General features: G+C 33.9%; 1 pseudogene; it reads left to right on the forward strand.

Moving 5' to 3' along the window:
• The first annotated feature begins 400 nt into the window (after positions 1-400).
• LOC149533180 (uncharacterized) overlaps positions 401-22,218 on the forward strand; it is a 50,675-nt pseudogene continuing 28,857 nt past the window's right edge.

Consider the following 22,218-nt stretch of genomic DNA (forward strand, 5'->3'; position numbering starts at 1 on the left):
GACTTGGAAAAAGAGAGATGAGTGCAATACATCAAGTGAAGGGATCACTTCACCCAATGGGTCAAGTGATCACACTTCATCAAACTAAGCATGAGAAGTGTATGGGACTGATATACAAAGTTATATCAGACATCAGTCCCAAGACAAAGAAGCAATTCAAAGTATAAATCTACATGAAACAAGATGTCAAGACGAAAACTAAATGTTGATGCCAAGCTACCTTTGGATATCGAGTCAAAACTCAAAACAGATGCCGAGCTCCCAACAGTGACCGAGCTGATAACCGATGCCGAGTTAAAAAAAAAAACCAATGGAAGCCGAGTAGAAAGGAAATTTAGTAGACGCCGAGTTAGGTTGAAATTTCTTTAGAAGCCGAGTTGGTAGTTGAGCATTTAATGCGATGAAATCAAGGTATATTATTGCAATTTCAATCAGTTCTTCGCATCATGATGAAGAAGCAAAGCTGAAAAAGGAGCGGAGAAGATCAAGAAAAGTTCAGAAGCAATTTGTGAATGATTCCAACAACGATCTCGTCGATTCAAGGTATTTCTCTTAAGTGCTGAGCTATGTAGGTCTCACAAACTTGTTTGAATTATAAAACCCTAGTTTGGAAAACAATGGCATCCGGGTCAGGAACCACCAAGGGTTTAGAAAGCCATGAAGTTCAGTTGGTCAGCAACGAAGTAAAAAAACCTGAATTTAAGCCCATACCTAAAGTAGCATACAAGAATGATCCTGTAGGTGCATTATCAGTTATTCCGGATAAAGTTGTTATGGTAGAAGATGTTCGCAGATGCTACAATTGTAAAATTGATGCCATATGAGATTTAGAAATTCATAATGCATATGATAAATTATGTTAAAAAAAAGTACTGAAAAATGAGTTTTCCATTGTAGAAAGAAAAGGATTAACCAAAACCCTAGCATTTCCGACTGTCTTCAAAACAGAATGGGTACGGATAGTTTTGAGCCGAATACATAACGGAGCTTTTTGGTTAGAGTCAGGGCCAGTAAAATTCACCAAGAAAATTGTTCATATGGTTACTAGTATTCCAACCCTAGATCGGCCAAAGACCCTGCGAAGTGACAAAAGGAAAGTAATTGAGAGAAATACAGGTGCAAAATGGAACAATAGAGGGATGACTATCGACACAGTCACTGATCCTCTACTAGACTTTGCTGTAAGAATTATTTCACACAAATTCTATCAATCAAGCAGATTAAATAGTGTACCTTGTATAGCAGTTGATGTTGCATACAAGATAATAAAAAGGGATCACACTTATGATCTGGCAGAGCTCATGTTTCAACAGATTAATGAAAATCTGGGAGCTATAAGGAAGAGCAAAGGAGCTCAATGTAAATTTGGATCAGTTTTGATATGTATGTTTTTCTATCTAATGAAAGAATTTCCTTCTATAGGGAAAGTTAAATGGAATCCAGACAAAACAATTGTTGAACAAATTAATGGATACATTGAACATATGGGTGAAAATTTTGATGCCCAAATGACTGGTTATTTTGAGGACTTCAAAAAGTCCATGAAACAAAGAATGAGAATTCCAGTTTCAATGACTGAGAAATATGAAAAAGATATTTTCTTTCTTGTAGATATAGATTATACTTATGTGCAAGCAGTTATACCTAGAATAAGATGGCTTAGCCCACTAGGATATGAACTTGATGTTGATCAAGCCTCTGCAGCAATAATAGCCTTACTTGCAGAAGAAGTAGACAAAAATGCAAAAATCTTTGGAACTTATGATGTTGTCAAATCAAAGATAATAACAGAGTTGAAGCTGCTTCAGCAGTAAAGAAGAAAGAGAAAATGGTAAGACAAATCAAAAGAAAGTTTGGTGTAGAAGAAGAAGGGACAGCAGAAGAAGAAGGAGATGACATTGAAAAAGAAGAAGAAGTCATTGAAGAAGAAGAAGACAAACTTTAGGATTAGACTCAAGGGTCAGAAGGAGACAAAGAGGAAAGTGTTGAGGTTGAAGTAGCCAAGGAAGCACTATTCAAGAAAAAGACCACAACTCCATTTGCTCCTAGATCCAAGGGGAGGAAAGTAGCTGCCCCAGCACCAAAAAGACCAACCACAAGGGCCACAATTCAAAAAGCAAAAGAAGAAGCTAAAGGGAATAAGAAAGACTCAAAGAAGACTTCTGCTGAGTCAAAGAAGAGGAAGTTCATTCCCCAGCCTGAAACAGATGAGGAGGAAACAAAGTCAGAAGACAATAGTCAATCTCAAGAGGTAAGACAAATACCCCATATTGATGTTGATAAATTATGTACAGAAATTAGAAATAATGATTTGAAAGGATTAAAGAATCTGAATTTTTCTAAGCTCACCAAAGGAGAGCAAAATAAATTAGAGGAGTCTGTGTATGCTATGATGGCTAAATATAAGCACACACCTCTAGAATTAGATGACTCTATGCCGAGAGAACTGTATACAATCATAGAGGATAAATGGCATTTTTCTTTACAAATGGAAAAAGAAATAAGGGAGTCAACATTGGCAAGATTGTTGCCTGATTTGACTAGAGATCAAATAATAAATGCCATAAAAAAGCATAATAACAGATTCACTGCCAAGTATAGAGCATTCAGTATTCTACAGAATAAAATTGAAGAGGTAGTTACCAAATCCACAAGATTGTGGAAAATAGTTTACAAGAAGATTGAAGATGTATATAATGAGGAATATAAGGCAGAAGAAATTGCCAAGATAAAAGAAAAGGGAGCATCAGAAATAAAAGAGAAGAAACTAGTGGAGAAGGAGAGTAAAGGAGAAAAGGAAGGAGAGGCACTCAATGAGGAGAAAGAGGAAGAGAAAGATACAGCTGAGCCACAAGATCAAAGTATGCAAGACATATAGGTATCTCCTCCTAGTCCTCCTCATGCCACCATCACACATGCAGATTTCATAAAAATAAAGGATGTTACAGAAATTTCAGTTCAAAACATCAATCCATTAACTGCAAAGGATTTGGAAATCCTTGACCAATCATCTTTAGTAGCAAAATTAATTTCAAATCCTATATTGGTCAGTGTTGATGAATTACAGAAGTCAAAGCAAAAGCAAGGGTAAAAGCACAAATGCAACCTTTGATCACACAAACTATTGGTATTCTATTCCTTCCACCACCACCTTCACCAAGTATAAGTATTGATACACTCCAAGTGCCAAGTACAGCAGCAGGGGAAACAAAAGAAAAATCTGAACAGCCACCAAGTTCAACCCTATCTAGCATTCAAAACGGGGATACTCAAGCTAAAGAAAAAGAGACACAGAAAAAGGAGGAGACTGCAATACAAACACTGGTTGCATTACCCAAATCTGGGACTCCAACACAAACTCTTCAGCAGTCGAGCACAGATGGATTACAGCTGAAAATCAGAACACCAGGCTCGAGTTCATCAAAAGCAGTCAGGAGACTTCACTATGGAGTTCCTGAGCTTGATTAAGAAATTAAAATCCCATATTATGAATCTAGCACTCTTACAGAAGAAAAGATTAATGAAATTCAGAGTGCACTAGACAAAAGAAGGAGACAAGAAGAACTAAGAAAGGAATACAAGCATAAGCGTACATTGAATGAAATTAAGGACATATTCATGAAAGCTTTTTGCTTACAATCTCCAGATGAGTCAAGACCAATCATGGAACAACTTTCTGATATAGTTGACCAGGTGACTAATGAAGACCAGGAAACAAATGTAAAATTACTTGAATGGTCAGAAAAGAAGTTCCAAGGAAAAGTAAACAGTAATATATCTAGTGATATAGCACTAGCACAAGAAGAACTGGCAAAGAAAGTTACAACAGTTAAAATTGTACTAGGAAACATCTTTTCTCTGTACAACAAGTTGTGTGATTTTTCAACATTCACACAAGACACTAGCCAAAAAATACTGAGTTTGGAAAGCAATCTGAAAACTTCTAGTATGCAACTCCCTACAGATCCAGCTCAGAGTGAGAAGCATTTTGTCCAATCGCTTCACACACAAAGAGAGCTAGCCGTTTTGGCAGCAGAGGAGGCGACTACAAAAGACAAATTGATACAAATGCAATCATCAATTACTCCTCATTTGGGATTACTTCATAAGGAGAAAATAAATGCAAAGACAGTCCTCAGGAAAGACCCCAATCTTTCTTCATTTGATGGACTTGTACACCTAGCAGCAGAGATTGCCATCCAGCATAAGACATTAGATGTCACATTAGCAAATTGGGATGCAGCTCTGAAGATACTCCTTGAAGTAAATAGAAAATTTTTGGCCAAATATGGCATTTCATTGTAAAGACCCTTGACATAAGTGTCAAAAAAGGGGGAGAATAAGTAATTAAAGAAAGAAGTTGAGTACAGGAATGAAATGATAAGTATAATAAAAGGGGGAGTAAGTATAATAAAATGGGGAGATAGCAGAGATAGCCAATTTTGAAATTTTGATAGGGAGATAGCAGAGATAAGCAAATTTTGGAATTTTGGGGGAGAAAGCAAATTTTGGGAAGCAAAGTTTGAATGAAGGATTAATTACTAAGTCACATGGGTTAAGTGTTTTTGCCACTCATGTCAAAGGGGGAGATTGTTAGCTTAAAGAATAAAATTGACAACTGAGTGTCAATACACTTAACCAAGATCAAGAATAGGTGCCGAGTGCAATAGATGCTGAGTAATCTTCAGGTGCCGAGTAAAGTGTAGGTGCCGAGTAAAGTGTAAATGCCGAGTAAAGTGTAGGTGTCAAGTAAAGTGTAAATGTTGAGTGAAGATCAGGTGCCGAGTAAAGTTTAGATGCCGAGTAACACAGTTTTGTGTAAGTGTCGAGTAACTCAGTAGAATAGCATGTGCCGAGCAACAAAAATATTTCAGGAGCCGACTAATCTAAGATATCAGCATAAGAGTTTGGAATCGCACAAACTATGATGAAAATAGTCTTTACAGCTGACATAAGGAAATCTCGAAGGATTTAATGATCAGATCGAATCTTTTATATTTCCTATGTAATTTGCATGCAGCCAATAAGAAAAATGATAAAGTCTTACAACCAATCAGCAAAAGATAAGTATTAAGCGGAAATGAAGATTGAATATGGATCGTAGATCCAGACCTAACCCTAAATCCTCGAATGTCTTTATAAGGAAGACGATATCTCATAGAGAAGACATGATAGAGAAGGAGATGATGAAGATGATGATATAGAGGAGAAGATATAGAGTGGTTGATATACTATTTTCAGAAGCGAAAGATATCAGATCAAAAAGGATCAAGATCAGACGAAGCAAAACAGAGCCAACATTCAGCAATCAAGGATTGTAAACTATCAGGTTCATTTTACCTAATACTTTCTAGCCATTGTATTAGCATCGAAATCCTATGGTGATAGGTTAGCTTAACAACTATTTCATTGATCCTAGAGATAGGTGATTAAATCCTTTAACAGGGTGACACTTCATGTTAAGTGTTTGTAAATCCTCTAACCAGGTCACTATTGACACAGTGTAAAGCCTTTAACAGGGCAAACCATCAGAAGTGGTTAAACAATATTGCTGCAGTAATTTTTGTGGGTATCATCCCCACCCCAGTTTTACCTTCTTATTCCTGGAGGGTTTCTAGGTTACCAATTTCAAGTGTTATGTGTTATTGATGCATGTGTTAGTTTCATGTTTACTTAATGTATTTACATGCATGCAATTTATTTCCACATAAAAGTTTTATAGGATATTTTAGTACTTCTGATTCACCCCCCCCCCCCCCCCCCCCACCCTCTCATAAGTATTCTTTCCACATTTGAATATTCCAACAATTTGTCTTCAATTTACTAATTAGAAATGCATTCCACATGCTGGAAGTTATTAGCATTCTCAAAATCACATGATAAAATTTTACCTTGACTTTCAATATCCTCATTTGAAATGCTAATTGATTTATGACAAAAAATACCATCATACAAAAGTTTTTACAACATTAGACATTCAGTTTTCCTTTCTATATCCATGGATATCATAAAAGCTTCTAACAATGTTTTAGGTTCCCTCCAATGGGTGCCAAACATAATAACTCGACCAAAATAACCCTAGACGCAATAACCCCATCATAATAACCCAAAGACACAATAACCCATGGTCAAAATAACCCATGGACAAAATAACCCATAGTCATTCTAGATCAAGTTAGTATGCTTGAAAAGGGATTGTGAGGCACCATAGAGGATATTTGGGTCATTTTGATACCATATATCCATTATATACCCCTAAAATAGCCTTAAAACATCTTTAATATGCTTAAATAACATATAAAATGGTAAATAACTATAAAAATAAAGACAAATTGGTGGGAATAAGCTAAATAAGAGTTATTATGAAAAGATGTAAGTCAAAAGGCATTATGAAGAGGCAATAAGAGGATGTATAAAGTGGTAAAATTAAGAGCTTAGAGAAGTAAAGGAAGGAAGAAAGGGAGAAGAATGAAGAGTGTGTAGAGTGATAAGAAAAAGAGAAATCAAAATTCATAAAAAAAAATCTCCTTATTATATAGAACATGAGGAGACTTTGCAACCCACAATTGATGATTTTGAAGACACATGGATTCGAAGACTAACTAGAAGAGGCAATAGATGGTCACCCAAGTTTCCAATCACAATGTGGAACTACTATTCAGATATTCAAGATGATCTTCCCAAAACTAATAATTCTATTGAGGGATGGCATAGAGGATTTAGTGAATTGTTTCAATCATCGCATAGCTCAATTTGGAGATTCATCAAAGTAGTGAAAAAAGAATAGGGTCACCAAGAGAATAAAATAGAGAAATATATGGCTGGACACACTACACAACCAAGCAGGAAAAAATACTATGAACTCAAAGAAAGACTAAAAAGACTAGTTGATGGTTATGACAATAATAATATTTTAGATTATATAAGAGGTGTTGCTTATAATTTGACACTTTAATTGAAAATTTGAATAAATTTTTTTCTTATAAATATAGTCATAATTTATAAGTTTTGTATTCCTTTCTCTAAAATCTTATGGGGTTATTTTGACTTTGGGTTATTTTGGATTGGGTTATTATGACCCTAGGTTATTTTTTCCTTGGGTTATTATGGCTAGGTTATTTTGTCTAGGGTTATTTTGGCTAGGTTATTATGTCTTGTAATCACCAAAGAAAACTAAAACCTAGCTCTTGGTGAGCTTGCTAAGAAAAACCTAACAGAATGGGATGATAGGGGCATAAAATTGAACAACATAACTAATATGAAAGTCAAATTTGGGATTCATGTTATAGCTTACAAGATCTATAGTTTAAGAAGGTTGGAGAGTGTACCTTGTGAGACAATTGACTTAGCATTCAAAGTGGTGAAGAACAACTTATCTTTTGACCTTGCCGAGTTCCAGTTGAGCCAACTAGGCAAAAACATCGAAAGCATTTGGGAATCAAAGAAAAATGTGTGTTAGCTTGGCTCTCTTCTTGTATGTTTATTTTTCTTTGTCCAAAATTTTTTTCCATCTAAGGGAAGTGTGGTTTGGAGTAAGGAAAAACTAGTCTTATACCAGATCAACAATTTTATAAATGAATTGGGAGAAAATTTTGATGGTATAATTGATGCATACTTTAAAAAATTCAAGGAAAAGACACATGATACATGTAGAATTCCTCAACAACTAACTAAGAAATATGAGAAAGACATGTTTTTCCTAGTTGATCATTATAAAACTCACATTTAAGCAATTATACCTAGGACAACATGGGAAAAACCCTTGGGATATGAGATGAACATTGATGATGCTACTGATATCATAGAGGCTCTTCTAAATGAGCAGACAAACCCTAAGGCTACATATTTTAGCGCATATGAGGAGGCCAAAAATAGTAAAGAAAAGAATGGAAACCATCAAGAAGAACTTAGATAAGAAAGATGACCCTCTTATGCTCACAATGGGAAAATGAGAAGATAAGGAAGAAGAATAAGAAGAGGAAGAAGAACCTCTAAAGAAGAAAGGGAAAGTAATCAAGACAACACCTAAGAAAGTAGCTACCTTTGTGATCACCACTATAGGGAAGTCAAAAATAAAAATGAAGCTTTAGGATAATAATGACGAAGAGGAAGAAAATACTCCTACAATTCAACTAAAGAAGCCCACACTATCCATTGAGAAAAAATTGAAAATGTTAAAGGAAGGAAGTGGCATGATAGGATACAAGTATATCAGCTATGAATCCAAAGGAAAGGAGGAGAAAGAGAGAATAGAGGATGCTTTGGTTGAAAAGATGGCTAAATGGAAATATGATCCAAATGAGCTAAAGAGCCAAGCTCCAAAAGTCCTACTCAAGGCAGTGACACAAAGATGGATCAATGTTGTAAAAATAGAAAGGGACATCAGAGAAAAAACTTTGAAGAGTATCATGCTGCACTTCACCAAAGAAGAAATCAAGGAGGCCATGCAAAAGCATGAAAATGGGTAGACTCCTAGATTCAAAGCATTTCAAATTTTGTCCTATAATATAGAAGAGGTTGTTCAATCCACAACAAACTTGTGGAAAACCATTTTTGAGGAAGAGAATAAGATAGAAGACAATGAAGAGCTAGATGTATAGACTATAGAAGAGTTGGATACATAAATGATGGAAGCTACAATGATTTTCTATCTACCCACTACTCCAAGTCAAACCATTGCTTCATCTAGTGCAAAGAACATAGAGATAGAGAAAGAAACTCTTACATCCACCCAAGTAGAAATTGAGCAATAGAATCTAACTACCTCTGGGACAAACTTAACTGATAGAAAACTAGAAAAGGATGAGGACAAGGTTGAAAAAGGAAGCAAAGAAGAATCTTAGAGTCAGCTGAGTGGAGAAGAGAAGAAGGATGAGGACAAAGGAAAAGAAATCATAATTTCTCCAAGTGCCAAGGGAAAGGAAAAGGAAAATTTTCTTGATGAGATTGACCTTGATACTGAGATTGTGATTCCAAATTGGGATCAATCCAATCTCTCTACTGAACATATGGAAATTTTGAGTGAATTATGGAGGAAAAGAGAAAAATATCAAGGAAAATTTTTTAACGTAATGCAAATTGAGGTAAATAATAAGGCCCCTACTATTGAGAAATTAATTGATATTCTACATAAATTCAATAAGGATATAGATGGTCAGGATAAACTTCTACATAGGGTAGAAAGAAAATTTGAAAATAAACTTTTGGAGAATGTAGCAAAGAAAATATTCATTGATTAAGTGGAATTGTCCTTTCTCATTGGTACACTAGAGGGAGTTGTAAATAATGTTGCCTCTTTATTTACAAAACTATGTGATACTCCAATTTTCTCCAAGGAAATAAAGGATAAACTAACCAAGATTGATGAAGACTTCAAGAATAGTTCTAGTTAGTTAGCACTTGACCCAAGTTCTAACTCCAATCATTTTGTGAAAGTCATATTTTTGATAGATTTACATGCAGAGCTACTGAGGGAGGATTCCATAATTAGGGCAAAAATATTAGACATTCAAAGTATCATACTCCCTCACATGGATGTGATGCAAAAACATCTTGCACATGTAAAGACAATAGTTCATGACACAAAAAATTTAATTGTATATCTCATGATGAAGTTATCAGCTAAACTTCATATTGAACTACAGATTTTGAAGGTATTGCAAGAAAATTGGGATAAAACTATGTCTTTAATTTTGAAAGTACATCATGATTTCCTCAATCATTTTGGTATTACCTTGTAAAGACATGTTTATGACATTTGTAACAAAAATAAGGGGGAAAATATAGTAGATACTATAAAAAGGTGAAAATGTAGAGGAATATGTTCAAGGGAAATGTATACGTATATATAACAAAAATGATCAAATGTATAGATTAACAAATTTGTTTTGGAAAATTCAAAATCCATTTAGTTGTGACCGAGCCACATAATTTTTTAGTTCAAACTAAGTTGAAGAACCAAACACATGGAAAGGGGTGTTGAAATGAGATTGTTTTGAAGTGTAGAACCTGTAATAGAACAATCATTATTTTTTCAATGATGTCAAACCTACTACTTACTAGTGAGGCAGTTTCTTATTTGTTTTGAATGCTATCATTTGGTTGATTAATGAAGAGGATTTAAAAAGAGGAGATAACAAGAGAACCTAGAGAAAGGTTGAGTATTTGGTGTATAAAAGGAGCACTAAGACCAATTAAGAAATAAATACTATAGTGTATTGTTTATCTACTTAAAGTCTATAATGAAATATTACTCAAGAAAAGACTAGAAGAAGATCAAGTAAGAAAAGTATCTACCAAGCCTTGCCAAGCAATCAGTGCAAGCTAAGCAGAAAATACTAGAAGCCGAGTGGAAATTAATAGGTGCCAAGAAAAGAAGAAAAATAAGTGGAAGTTGAGTGAAAGTTAGCATATGTTGAGTAAATTTTAGTTGGTGTCAAGCATCAATAAACTTTAGTGTTTGCCAAGTGAATTGGTGTTGATTGAGTGACAAACCAATATAGATGTTGAGTGACAAAAATAGTGCTAAATCAAAGATTTGATGAATTTGAGCTGACTAATTTGATTTCTTGAATTACGTGAAGCATGTGGAAGATAGCTATGATGAGTTAGTCACACAGAATTCAAGGTAAGACACTTTGATGCGAATTCAAGGAAGATTGTAGAGGAAGTTTCTAGATGAACAAAAATGGAAAAGTGAGTAGATTTATTGAATCTTACCTAACCCTAAAATGGATGATTGTGGTTAAGTGGGAAAAGATCTAAACTCTTTATTTATAGAGATAGGTGGCTAGAATAAAAGGTTTTCATGTGTGAGAATCTTAGGAAGACAAAAAGTCTAGGCTGTTGCTTCATCTAAGCGGTCAAATAGAAGAGACTATAGTTGGCATAAAAAGCAAGAAGGCTTAAGGGGATGAATGCTTGAAGGGAGAACAAGCTACTAGAGCTGAAGAGTATCAATGCCAAGAAGAATGGAGGACTAAACAAAAGATTTGTAATTTGCAAGTGAGTTGTAATTTTTTATCAGATCAAGTCCTATTATTGCTTTCTAAAAATCTTTTGGATTAAGGTTGACCTAATAGTCACTTGTAAATCCTTTAATTGGGTGATATACTAGTGGAATGTTCTAAAGTCCTCTATCAAGGCTCACTCCTAATAGAGTGATTGAAATCCTCTAACTAGGTCACATTTGACAATGTGTACTATAACCTTTACCAGCATTGGCCTTTCATTGGGCATCACTTCGAAAGAGTGAAATTAGGTAGCATGTTATTGGTGGTTTTTTGCAAATTGAGTTTCCACGTAAAGTCCTTATGTCAAATTGTGTGAATGTGCTTATGGCATTTCATGTTTACATTTTTGCAAAGTTAAAGTATTGTAACTTTGACCTAGAATAGTAACCTACTAAGTTAAAGTATTGTATGATTTGATGGATGCATGCATGTTGTGGTTTTATGGATATGGATCTATTAAGCACTAAAAAGTTTTATCTGTACATTTGGACCTTGGATAATTGATTCACCCCCCTCTCAATTGTTTTGAATAATTCCAACAATTGGTACCAGAGAATTGGTCTTGCAAGGAAAATTTTGAAGGTACTAAAAGTGAAAGATCGAGATGTATAAAAAGGACATGCCAAAATTGAACAAGGAAAACTTTCTTGCATGGAAAATTTTGATGAAGCTACATCTAGGAGGTCTTGGAGACTATGCACAACCTACAATAACTACTAAACATGTTGATTTTTTTGGAGCCCTAATTGTTGATGATCTAAAAAAGAAGAAAGAACACAATCAAGAAATTTTAGAGCTTGCATGTGCCTTAAACTATTTAGAGTTTGATGATATCAAAGGATGTGATACTACAAAGAATATGTGGGATGTTATACAAACAATTTATGGATGAGATACAAATATTTTGAGAGAAAAAGCTAAAAGTTTAAGGGGAAAGTTTGATGACATGAGAGTGCAAGAAGGTGAGACCATTGTCCAATATTGTACAAAAATTAAAGATGTTGTGAGTGCTATCAGAGGAGATAATGGTATTATTGAAGATGAGACTATAATCAACAAAGTCTTGAGAACACTACTACCTATTTATGCTATTAGAGTCTCTGCCATACAAGAACTAAGGTGTGTTCTTGGAAATAATCTAACCCTTGAAGGATTGATGGGTAGACTCGCTACCTTTGAACTCTCTAATTTTGATAATTTCAAAACTAAAAATTATTGAATATGCTTTCAAAGCTAAAATGTCATTAAAGGAACCTAAAGAGAAAAAGAAAAAGGGAAAACATGTTTCTAGTGATAGTGATACAGATGAAGATGACATAGAAGAGCTTGAAGCATTGATGATAAGGAGATTTCACTAAGGCAAAGGGAAATAAAAAGGTAAGCTACTTATCATGTTCTTTAATTGTAATGAGGTTGGTCATATTGTTGCTAGATGTCTAGAGAAGAAGAACAATAGAAGTGGAGACGAACATAGAGGTAAAAGAGATGAGAACAACAAAGATTATAAAGACAAAGGAAAGAATTCTTGCTACATTGCTGAAGAGGAAAATAAAGATGAATCTAATGACTATGATGATGAAGTTGTGTATATTTGTATGAAGGATGATTCTGATGAGGATGAGGCAACTGCACTAGTATCTTATGTGAACAAGAGTGATAGATGGATCATTGACAATGGATGTTCACATCACATGACTAGAGATAAAAGTAAGTTCATTACCCTTGATTATTACAATGAAAATAGTGTGAGATTTGGTAATGATGCACCTTATCTGATAAAAGGTAAAGAATCAATCAAACTAATAGAAAAGATCATGTGTGACAATATTTATTATGTAGAAGGACTTAACTATAACTTGTTGAGTGTGTCACAAATAAATAGTTCAGGTTGTAAAGTTGACTTTGAGAACAAGAAAGAAAAGATCTATGACACTAATGGGAAACTCATTGGAAATAGAGATCAAATTAGAGGTAATCTATTTTATCTTGATATGAATTACGTTACTTGTCTTGTTGTAGAATTTGATGATGAGTGGCTATGACACAAGAGGTTATGTCATGTTAACTTTGATAACTTAGTTAGTATCAGTAACATGAAAAGAGTCAGAGGCTTGCCTAAACTAAAGAAACTTGATAATACGATTTGCAAAAAATGTCAATTAGGCAAGATGACAAAATCTGGTTTTAAAAGTAAGACTCACTCCTCTAAAGTAATTTTGAAATTAGTTCATAGTGATTTGTGTGGACCAATTGATGTGAAAAGCTAAAAAGGTGACAAGTACATTATCCTATTTTTTGATGGTTATTCTAGGATGATGACAATTATGTTTCTGAATAAAAAATATGAATCATTTCAAATGTTTAAGTGGTACTTGACTAGAGTTGAAAAGGAGACTAGAAAAAGCTTGAAATATATGAGATCTAATAGAGGTGGAGAGTTTACATCAAATGAGTTTGAGATATTATGTAATGATAGAGGAATCAAGAGATAGACTTCTACACCTAGGACCCCTCCACAAAATGGGAGTTTACATCAAATGAGTTTGAGATATTATGTAATGATAGAGGAATCAAGAGATAGACTTCTACACCTAGGACCCCTCCACAAAATGAGATTGTTTAAAGGAGGAACAAATCCATAATAGCTTGTGTTAGAACACTGATGATGGATACAAATTTTTCTTTGAAATAATGGAGAGAAGTAGTAAGTAAAACCATCTATACCTTGAAGTGAGTACAAGTCAAGAAAGGTACTCATTCAAAAAATTTTGAACTATGGTATGGATACTCACCCAATGTAAACGTTTTTAAGGTATTTGGAAGAAAGTGCTACATTCTTAAAGACAATGTGAATGGTAAATTTGATGCTAAAAGTGAGGAAGGTATATTCCTAGGCTATTCCACAAGAAGTTAAGCTTATAAATGTTTAAATACTAATACTATAAAAGTTTTGGAAAGTGAAAATATGAAGTTTGATGAATATACAAAGGCACATGAAGCTGCGCCTATGAAGGAACTTGAAGAGTACAAATAATTTGGATACTTTTATGAGGGTATTCTTGCTAATGAAGTTGATGTGAACCAAGTTGTAAATCAAAAATAAAAAATATCAGTGACTATCGAGTCCCATATAATGGATGTCGAGTTGCATTTAGGAACTGAGTTACATTTAGGAGTCAAGTTGTAGACAGAAGCTAAGGTACATATTAATTTTGAGATAAGTGTACATGAAAGGAATGTCAATCTACCTGAAGAGAAGCACATAGTGATTCTAAAGTTGATAGACCCATTGAAGAAATAAGAGTAGAACCAAGATTTTCAAAGTATATTAGAAGACATCACCCCACTAAAAAATTTATTGGAGATAAAGAAGCTAGACCAATTAAAAGGAATAGGTTGAGAAGTGATACATTTTTTTTGAGCATGCATGAGCCTAAGTTAGTAAAAGATACATTAGAGAATGAATACTGGAGTAAAGCCATGAAATAATAGATTAATCATATTGAGAAGTACAAGGCATGGACTGTAGTACCCAGACTAGGGAGCAAGAATGTGATTGGAACCAGGTGGATGTACAAAAACAAGTTAGATGAGAATGATGAAGTCACAAGGAATGAGGCCAGATTACTTTTGAAGGGGTATACACAAGAAGGAATTGAATATGGAGAAACATTTTTCCCAATTACTAAATTGGAAGGAGTAAGAACTCTGCTTGCTTACTTTGCATACAAAGGTTTCATATTTTATTAGATCGATGTGAATTCAACATTTCTAAATGGTATACTAAAAGAGGAGGTTTACATAGAACAACATAAAGGATTTTTTGATCCAAACAACATGAACATGGTATGTAGACTACACAAAGCTTTATATAGTTTAAAGCAAACCCCAAGAGCATGGTATGAAAGGCTTCATAATTATCTTGTGAAGATTAGTTTTGAGAAGACTGGTGATAACAACAATCTGTACTTGAAGAAAAAAGGAGGTACATGTATTTTACTAGCTGAAATTTTTGTTGATGATATCATATTTGGAGGTCAAAATGCATTGTGTAAGACATTTGCAAATGAAATGAAGAAATAATTTGAGATTTCTATGCTTGGATAGATCAAGTTCTTTGTTGGTTTACAAGTATATTAGATGAAATATGGTATACAAATCACTCAGTCTAAGTATGTAAAGAAAATATTGAAATTTTTTGTTATGGAGGATTTAAAACTAGTTAGCACTCCTATGGTGACATGACATAAAATTTCAATGACTAGTGATTCTGTTGATGTAAGTCAAACATTGTATAGGTCTATGATTGGAAAGTTGCAATATGTAGTACATAGAAGACCTAGCATTGCATTAGCTATTGGGATTGTTGCAAGATTCTCTACAAATCCTAAGGAGAACCATTTGATGGTTATTAAGAGAATTATGAGATATCTAAAAGAAAAAAAAGATTATGGTCTATACTACAAGAGAAATGATAAATTTGAGTTAAGAGCCTATATGGATGTTGATTGGGTTGGAAACATTGATGATAGAAAGAGTACAAGTGGTGAAGCATTTTTCTTAGAAAAGAGATTGTTTTCTTGGACCAATAAGAAACAAAATTGTATATCTCAATCTACTATTGAAGCTGAATATGTGGCTGCTGCAGTAAATTATATAAATATGGTATGGATCAAACAACTACTCAAAGGGATGAAGGAAGAAATTATTGAACTTGTGGTACTTTATTGTAATAATACAAGTGTTATAAATATATCAAAGAACCATGTGATGCACACAAAGACAAAGCATGTTGCAATCAAGTATCATTACTTGAGAGAATTGGTTCAAGACAAAGAAGTAAGAATACAATATGTGAATACAAAAGATATATTCACAAAATTATTACCTAAGGATGCACATGAATATCTTAGAGGTAAACTAGGGGTGATACCCCTATCCAAAGCTACTTAAAAAGTATGAGTAGTGCCCTACATCAATTGACATGAATGTTGTATCTTACAACTTGATGCAATGGATCTTACTTTAGGTGATGCCTAAAGCAATGAAGGTGCTGAATTAGAAGATTTAAAATCACATGCAAGGTGACATAGGGAGAATTTGAATTGATTATATCTGCATGAAAAGATGAAAAGTCTTTGGCAATGTTGTCAAAGAAGGAGAAATAACCTAAAAAGGGAGAAAAGTATCTATAGAGAGAGATACATTGAAGAAATTTACAAAGCTTACATTACCCTATATAGAGGAAGGAAATATACTAGTAGAGGGATAATTTTACAAAGCTTACATTACCCTATACATTAGAAGGACATATACTAATACAAGGAGAAATTTGAAAGGTATTATTTTATTTTTGGTATTGTGGTTGGTATTGGTTTGCCATCAATGCCAAAGAGGAAGATTGTTGAAATGAGATTGTTTTGAAGTGTAGAACCTATAATGGAACAATCATTACTTTTTCAATGATGTCAAACCTACTATTTTCTGGTGAGATAATTTCTTTTATGGTCTGAATGCACTGATGGAGAGGATTTGAAAAGAGGAGATAACAAGAGAACCTAGAGAAAGGTTGAGTTATTTGGTGTATAAAAGGATCACTAAGACCAAGTAAGACATAGATACTATAATGTATTGTTTATCTACTTAAATTTTGTAATGAAATATTACTCAAGCAAAGACTAGAAGAAGATCAAGTAAGAAAAGTGCCTGCCAAGCCTTGCCAAATAATTAGTGCAGGACAAGTAGAAAATAGTAGAAGCCGAGTGAAAATCAATAGGTGTCGAGCAAAGAAGAGAAATAAGTGCAAGCCAAGTGAAAGTTAGTATATGCCAATTAAATTTTAATTAGTGTCAAGCATCAATAAACTTTAGTTTTTGGTAAGTGAACTAGTGTTTACCAAGTGACATAATAGTATAGATGTCAAGCGACAATAAACACTGTTAAATCAAAGATTTGACAAATCCAAGCTGACTAATTTGAATTCTTGAATTATGTGAAGCATATGGAAGATGACTAAAATGAGATAGTGGCATAGAATTCAAGGTAAACCATTTTGAGGTGGACTCAAGGAAGATTGTAGAGGAACAAAAATGGAAACGTGGGTAAATTCATTGAATCTTACCTAACCTTGAAATGGATGATTGTGGTTAAGGGGGGAAATATCTAAATTCTCTATTTATAGAGATATTTGGCTAGAAGAAATTTTTTTCATGTGCAAGAACCTAAGGAAGACAAGAAGTCTAGGGTGTTGCTTCATCTAAGTGGCCGAACAGAAGAGATTGTAGTTAACATACAAAGCAAGAAGGCCTAAGGGGATGAATTTTTGAAGAGTGAAAAAGTTATTAGAGTTCAAGAGAATGAATTCCAAGATGAATGTGATGGCACTCTAAATTTTATTCCCTTTTTTAGTACCATTCCAAAATTTTGAGTCATTTGAGCTCTATAAGTGCATTTCATGTGTCTATACGTAACTGTCATTTTGAGGCCTAAGAGGTGTTCTATGTTTCTAACACCTTCTAATCAGCATATCTATGCATCCTATAATGATAAATTATCATTTTGATTCATTCTATGAAGTTATATATTGAGCATTGTTCAATTCTACATTTTTGCCTAAGTGTCAAATAACGACAAGTGGTCTATTTTGCATTTGAATATCTCACACTCGATTATGTTTCATGACTCTCTACTTTGGGATAATTTAGTACATATATCTAAGAATCTATGTTTCAATTTTAAAATCATTTCAATATGTTTTGACTAGGTTTTGAATCCCTCGAGGTTAGTTACTTATCTCTCTCATGCTGATGGAAAACCTTGAATTCCAGGAGGCCCTATTTGAATGATTGTAATTTTGACCCAATTGACCATGCTAAGAAAAATCATTTTTTATTGTATTCTATAGGTCACACACTTTTTATGTTCCAAATTTGAGCCTATGAAAAATTTGTTTGATCAGTTTTCAAACACTATTCAGAATGCAACTTGTGAAATTTTACTAGTGTCAAGAAGTGCAGATTGATCAGTATCCCTCATTGAAATGTCATAACTCTGAATCTATGATAGATTATTCCAATTGAATTATAGCATTGTATTCCACTCTAAAAATACTTTAAGTGTGTCATTTTTTTATTCTTGACCAATCCATCTACACATTTTCCCAAGTCCGTTATGTTTGTAAAAACCACAATTTTGCTAACGTTCCCAGTCCTGCAACTCAGAGTACCTCACTTTGCATGCTTACCAAATTCACCTAGTTATTTTTCATGAGCCCAAATCATATATTTATATTCTCCTCATAAAATTGAACCAGTGCCCTAGTTTTCAAGTCCCCAAGTATCTGTTTGCCCTATTTTTGAAGCCAAAACCAAATGTAGTTTCTTGTTTTCTATCATGTTTGTTTGCAGGCAATTTTAAGAAGGAAACTTTGACGGTCAATATCTTTTGACCTCAAATTTTTCATTAGACAAGATTTGATAGGATGCAAGAATGTGGAACAAAGTATCAGCATGTCAGTTTTCAGTTCTTGATTATCTGTTTTAGTTAGTTTTTAAGGCCAACCTATAGGCCTCCCTATTGGAAAATCTTAGTTTGCAAAAGGAGGTAAAATAAGGTCTAAACGATGATTCGGTTCTTGAATTTGATTCCAATCAATACCAAAGTCTCAGTGGATCATTTTGAGGTGTCACTTGTTTCAGTTCAAAAAAAAATTAGCCAAACCCACTTTGGGGTACAACTAACTTCACCAAACTAACTTTTTTTGAGGGAACACTAGATGCTTAAAGAGGTTTAGTGTTTTAAATTTTTTTAAAGGATTTCAATGTATGCATGACACCATTTGAAAAGCTAATATTGAGTAGCCACAACATAATGAATAAAAGGGGAAAATGCATCTTGAAGTAGTGAATCAACTGGTGCCAATGAGGAATCTCCTAGGCATCACGTTGTACTAAAATTGATTATAATAAAAATAAAATAGTGAGAATGAGATGAAATGGGACAAAATAGTTGGGAATATTTTTTTTAATTGACCTTGTTGGAAGTAAATATAGTGTTGACACTACAAACCTTCTGCAAATAAATGTTTAATAGGAGTGCATAACAAGTTTTGGTTTTGAGAACAAGCATTGGGGGACTTGTAAGTATTATGGAGGGAAAGAGTCAAGAAAGGGTGTACTTGGCTTTGTAAGAAAATGTGTTGACTGCAAATCCTGAGATAGAGTAGCTAACAGGTATCAAGATCAAAATGTGAGTTTGGACGTGGGATAGGTTATTACTGGCTTTAGCATTTCACAATGTTTTGGATCATGTAGTGATGAAAAATTAATAGCAATAGTAGATACTTGGAATTCTCGCAAGAAATAGAGGTAGCTTACTAGACTTTGAGTAGGGATGCCCTATTTTGAGGAAAAATACTTTTACATATGAAGAGGGAAGTCTGGATGCTCGTAGGGTCGACATTGTTTTAAAAATAGAAGGAAATGTTTTTCAGAATTGCACCCAAGCTCGTGCAAGCTCTAATGTGGAGGAAGCTGCAATAGAGGAAAGAAACTAAAAATTAATGCATGGCTAAGAGTTGTGAATAGAAGTTCTTGTCTTTTACAGATTGGATCCCATTACTTCTTATATGGTGATTCATAGACATAGTTGAGGATAAGGATGTAGATGTAGGGGCAATGTAAATGATCACCTTTCTACAACTAATGCATTTAGCATTGAGATACAAGGTGTACAGAATGTCATTCATGATTTTATGCTAACTTTTTCAATCAAGCCAATTCTTTCATTGTTTCTATTTGAATCTATGAACCATGAGCTAGTGAATGTGTTAAAGGGAATGGTTATCTTATTTTCCAATAGGATGATGGAAACTCCAAGCGTGGATAGCCAAGCTACATCATTTCCTAGTTGTATACGCAAATGGAAAAGATTGGGGTGTTCATGAGGGATGTAGTTGATATAGATGCAGGGGAATTATGCATGCATTATGGCCATGGTTTGTAGAAGACCAAATCACCCAGCTACACCCTCCTCCTGGCAACACAAGCAAATTATAGATCTCCTCACTAATCAGTAAAACTTGAATCAATAGGGGCACAACTTTTTAACTATGCAAACCTTAGACTTTTGTTTTGCATCACAACTATGTGGAAGCTTCAGACCTTCCCGAGCATGCATATGGACGTCAAGAACTATAAACTAATCTCAATCTAGTATACTCTTTGTAATATCAACAAAGTCGTATGGAGGATGCACAGGCGCCATGTATGTTACTGTGAGGTTTCTAAGTCATATATCCCACATGTAGTAGGATAGGGAAATTTCACATTTTAAATATCTCAATGCTCAATAATAAGGTGTCTAAAAGACACACATATTTTCAAAAGACAAGTGGAGCTCATGTGTGGTGGGGCCTAGTCAGGTGGTGGAGGATAGACAGATATTTTGGTCAACATGCCCGACAAGTAGATGGTGATGTGGCACATTCCAAGAGTTAATCATGAGATTGGGAGGCTTCAACTAAAGACTTACAATGCTATGAGGAGACAAAGGCATAGCATGAGATCAGGAGGCCAAATTTGGAGAGGTACGATCCTATGATAACATAGGACCAGAAGGCAAGGTTTGATGAGTTATGATGTTACTGTTAAGTTTTAGGATTTGCACCCTATTGAACTGCTAATGTTTAGTAACCCTTACTTAACATGGGAGTCATTTCATTATGTGAGACTGGATAATGAAAGGAAACCTCCAAATTTTAGGCCGGCTCTTATTAGATCTTTCAGTGAAACATTCTAAAACTTAATGAAAACTTAGAAGGGAAAAGGTAAGAAAGTGCAAAAAATAAACCTAAAACCTAAAGCTTAAACTAAGAAAAGAGGTGATACACCAGAAGTTACTATGAAGATGTGACACACATGTAACAAAGAGGATTATATAGCTCTATGAAATACAGATAAAGCACATCTTCCTGTAAAGGCTTGCACAAATGATTTATGATAAGGTTTCAATACTGAAACTACCAAAAGAGGATAAATTAGTACCTCACTTTGACTAATTTCACCTATAAACACATATCATAACCTACAACCAGACTTACTTTTCCACAAAAAGGTGCTGGAATGAAACAAAAAATAGGGAATAATGTAAACATTCACAGGTTAACTTATCAAATCATTCAAAAAAACACACAAAATTTGTAGAAAGGAAAAGAGCTTAACCATTTACTTCATAAAGCATAATCAAACTGCTGTCACTGGCATTATTTCTTCAAAATGTTGAATTACAAACCCTGTAACAAAGCTTAGGACTTAAAAGATGTCTCAAAACTCTATCATAAAATTAGAACTCCCCTAAAATGAGTTAAAAAAAACTCATTAAGTACAAAAATCAACCTCTTGGCTCAAATGCAAAAATAAAGCTTGGAAATAAGGACTTAGAAACTTCCAAAAATAAAGTTTCATAACTTATTTGACTCCACTAACTCATAAGTGCCCCCCGTGACTCATCAAAACCCCCCTAAAAATGCTCTAACAAGTCATAAAGACCCATAAACTGACTTGACAAAATCAATTTCGACCCATCAGTTCTATATTCCCTCTAAATGTTTCCAACTGATTGTCTGAATTAATACCATGACAAGGGAATACAGGATGACTCATTTTCTTTTGCATGACGAATAGGAAACTATTTAATGATTTATAAATGCCATCATTAATATAATTTCCTTTACATTTTAGATTTAATGCAAAAGAAAATAAACAAAATAACTCCTTTTGTTTTGCATTGAAAATAAACAAAATATTAAAATGATAAATCATCTTAATATTTTACTCATATGAAACTAAATGCAAAATTATAAAAACCTTTATAAACTTTATGCTCAAATGAGAAAAATAAATAAAAGAAACCCTATCCTAAAACCCGTGGACTTCATATTTTATTGAAAATAACATAGGGCATAAGATTAAGCTTGAATACCCTAAATCTCATCATTTTCACCTATTTGTTTTCTGGAGGCTTCTGAAGCTGCGGCCAGGGTTTCTGGGCTCTTCTTGTTGCCATATTTACTTTTCTTTTCACTAGTCTTTTCTACCATCATGAAGGAGATCTTTTGGTGTATGTTAATAGCCATCATTTTTATTTTTTTTATCTGGGTCAGCTTTTCCTTGACTGTGAAGGTAAGAAAGTTATTACAACTCTTTTG

This window comes from Cupressus sempervirens, chromosome 10, assembly GCF_028749045.1.
Source record: "Cupressus sempervirens isolate cs-2001-9-10 chromosome 10, ASM2874904v1, whole genome shotgun sequence".
Taxonomy (NCBI): Eukaryota; Viridiplantae; Streptophyta; class Pinopsida; order Cupressales; family Cupressaceae; genus Cupressus; species Cupressus sempervirens.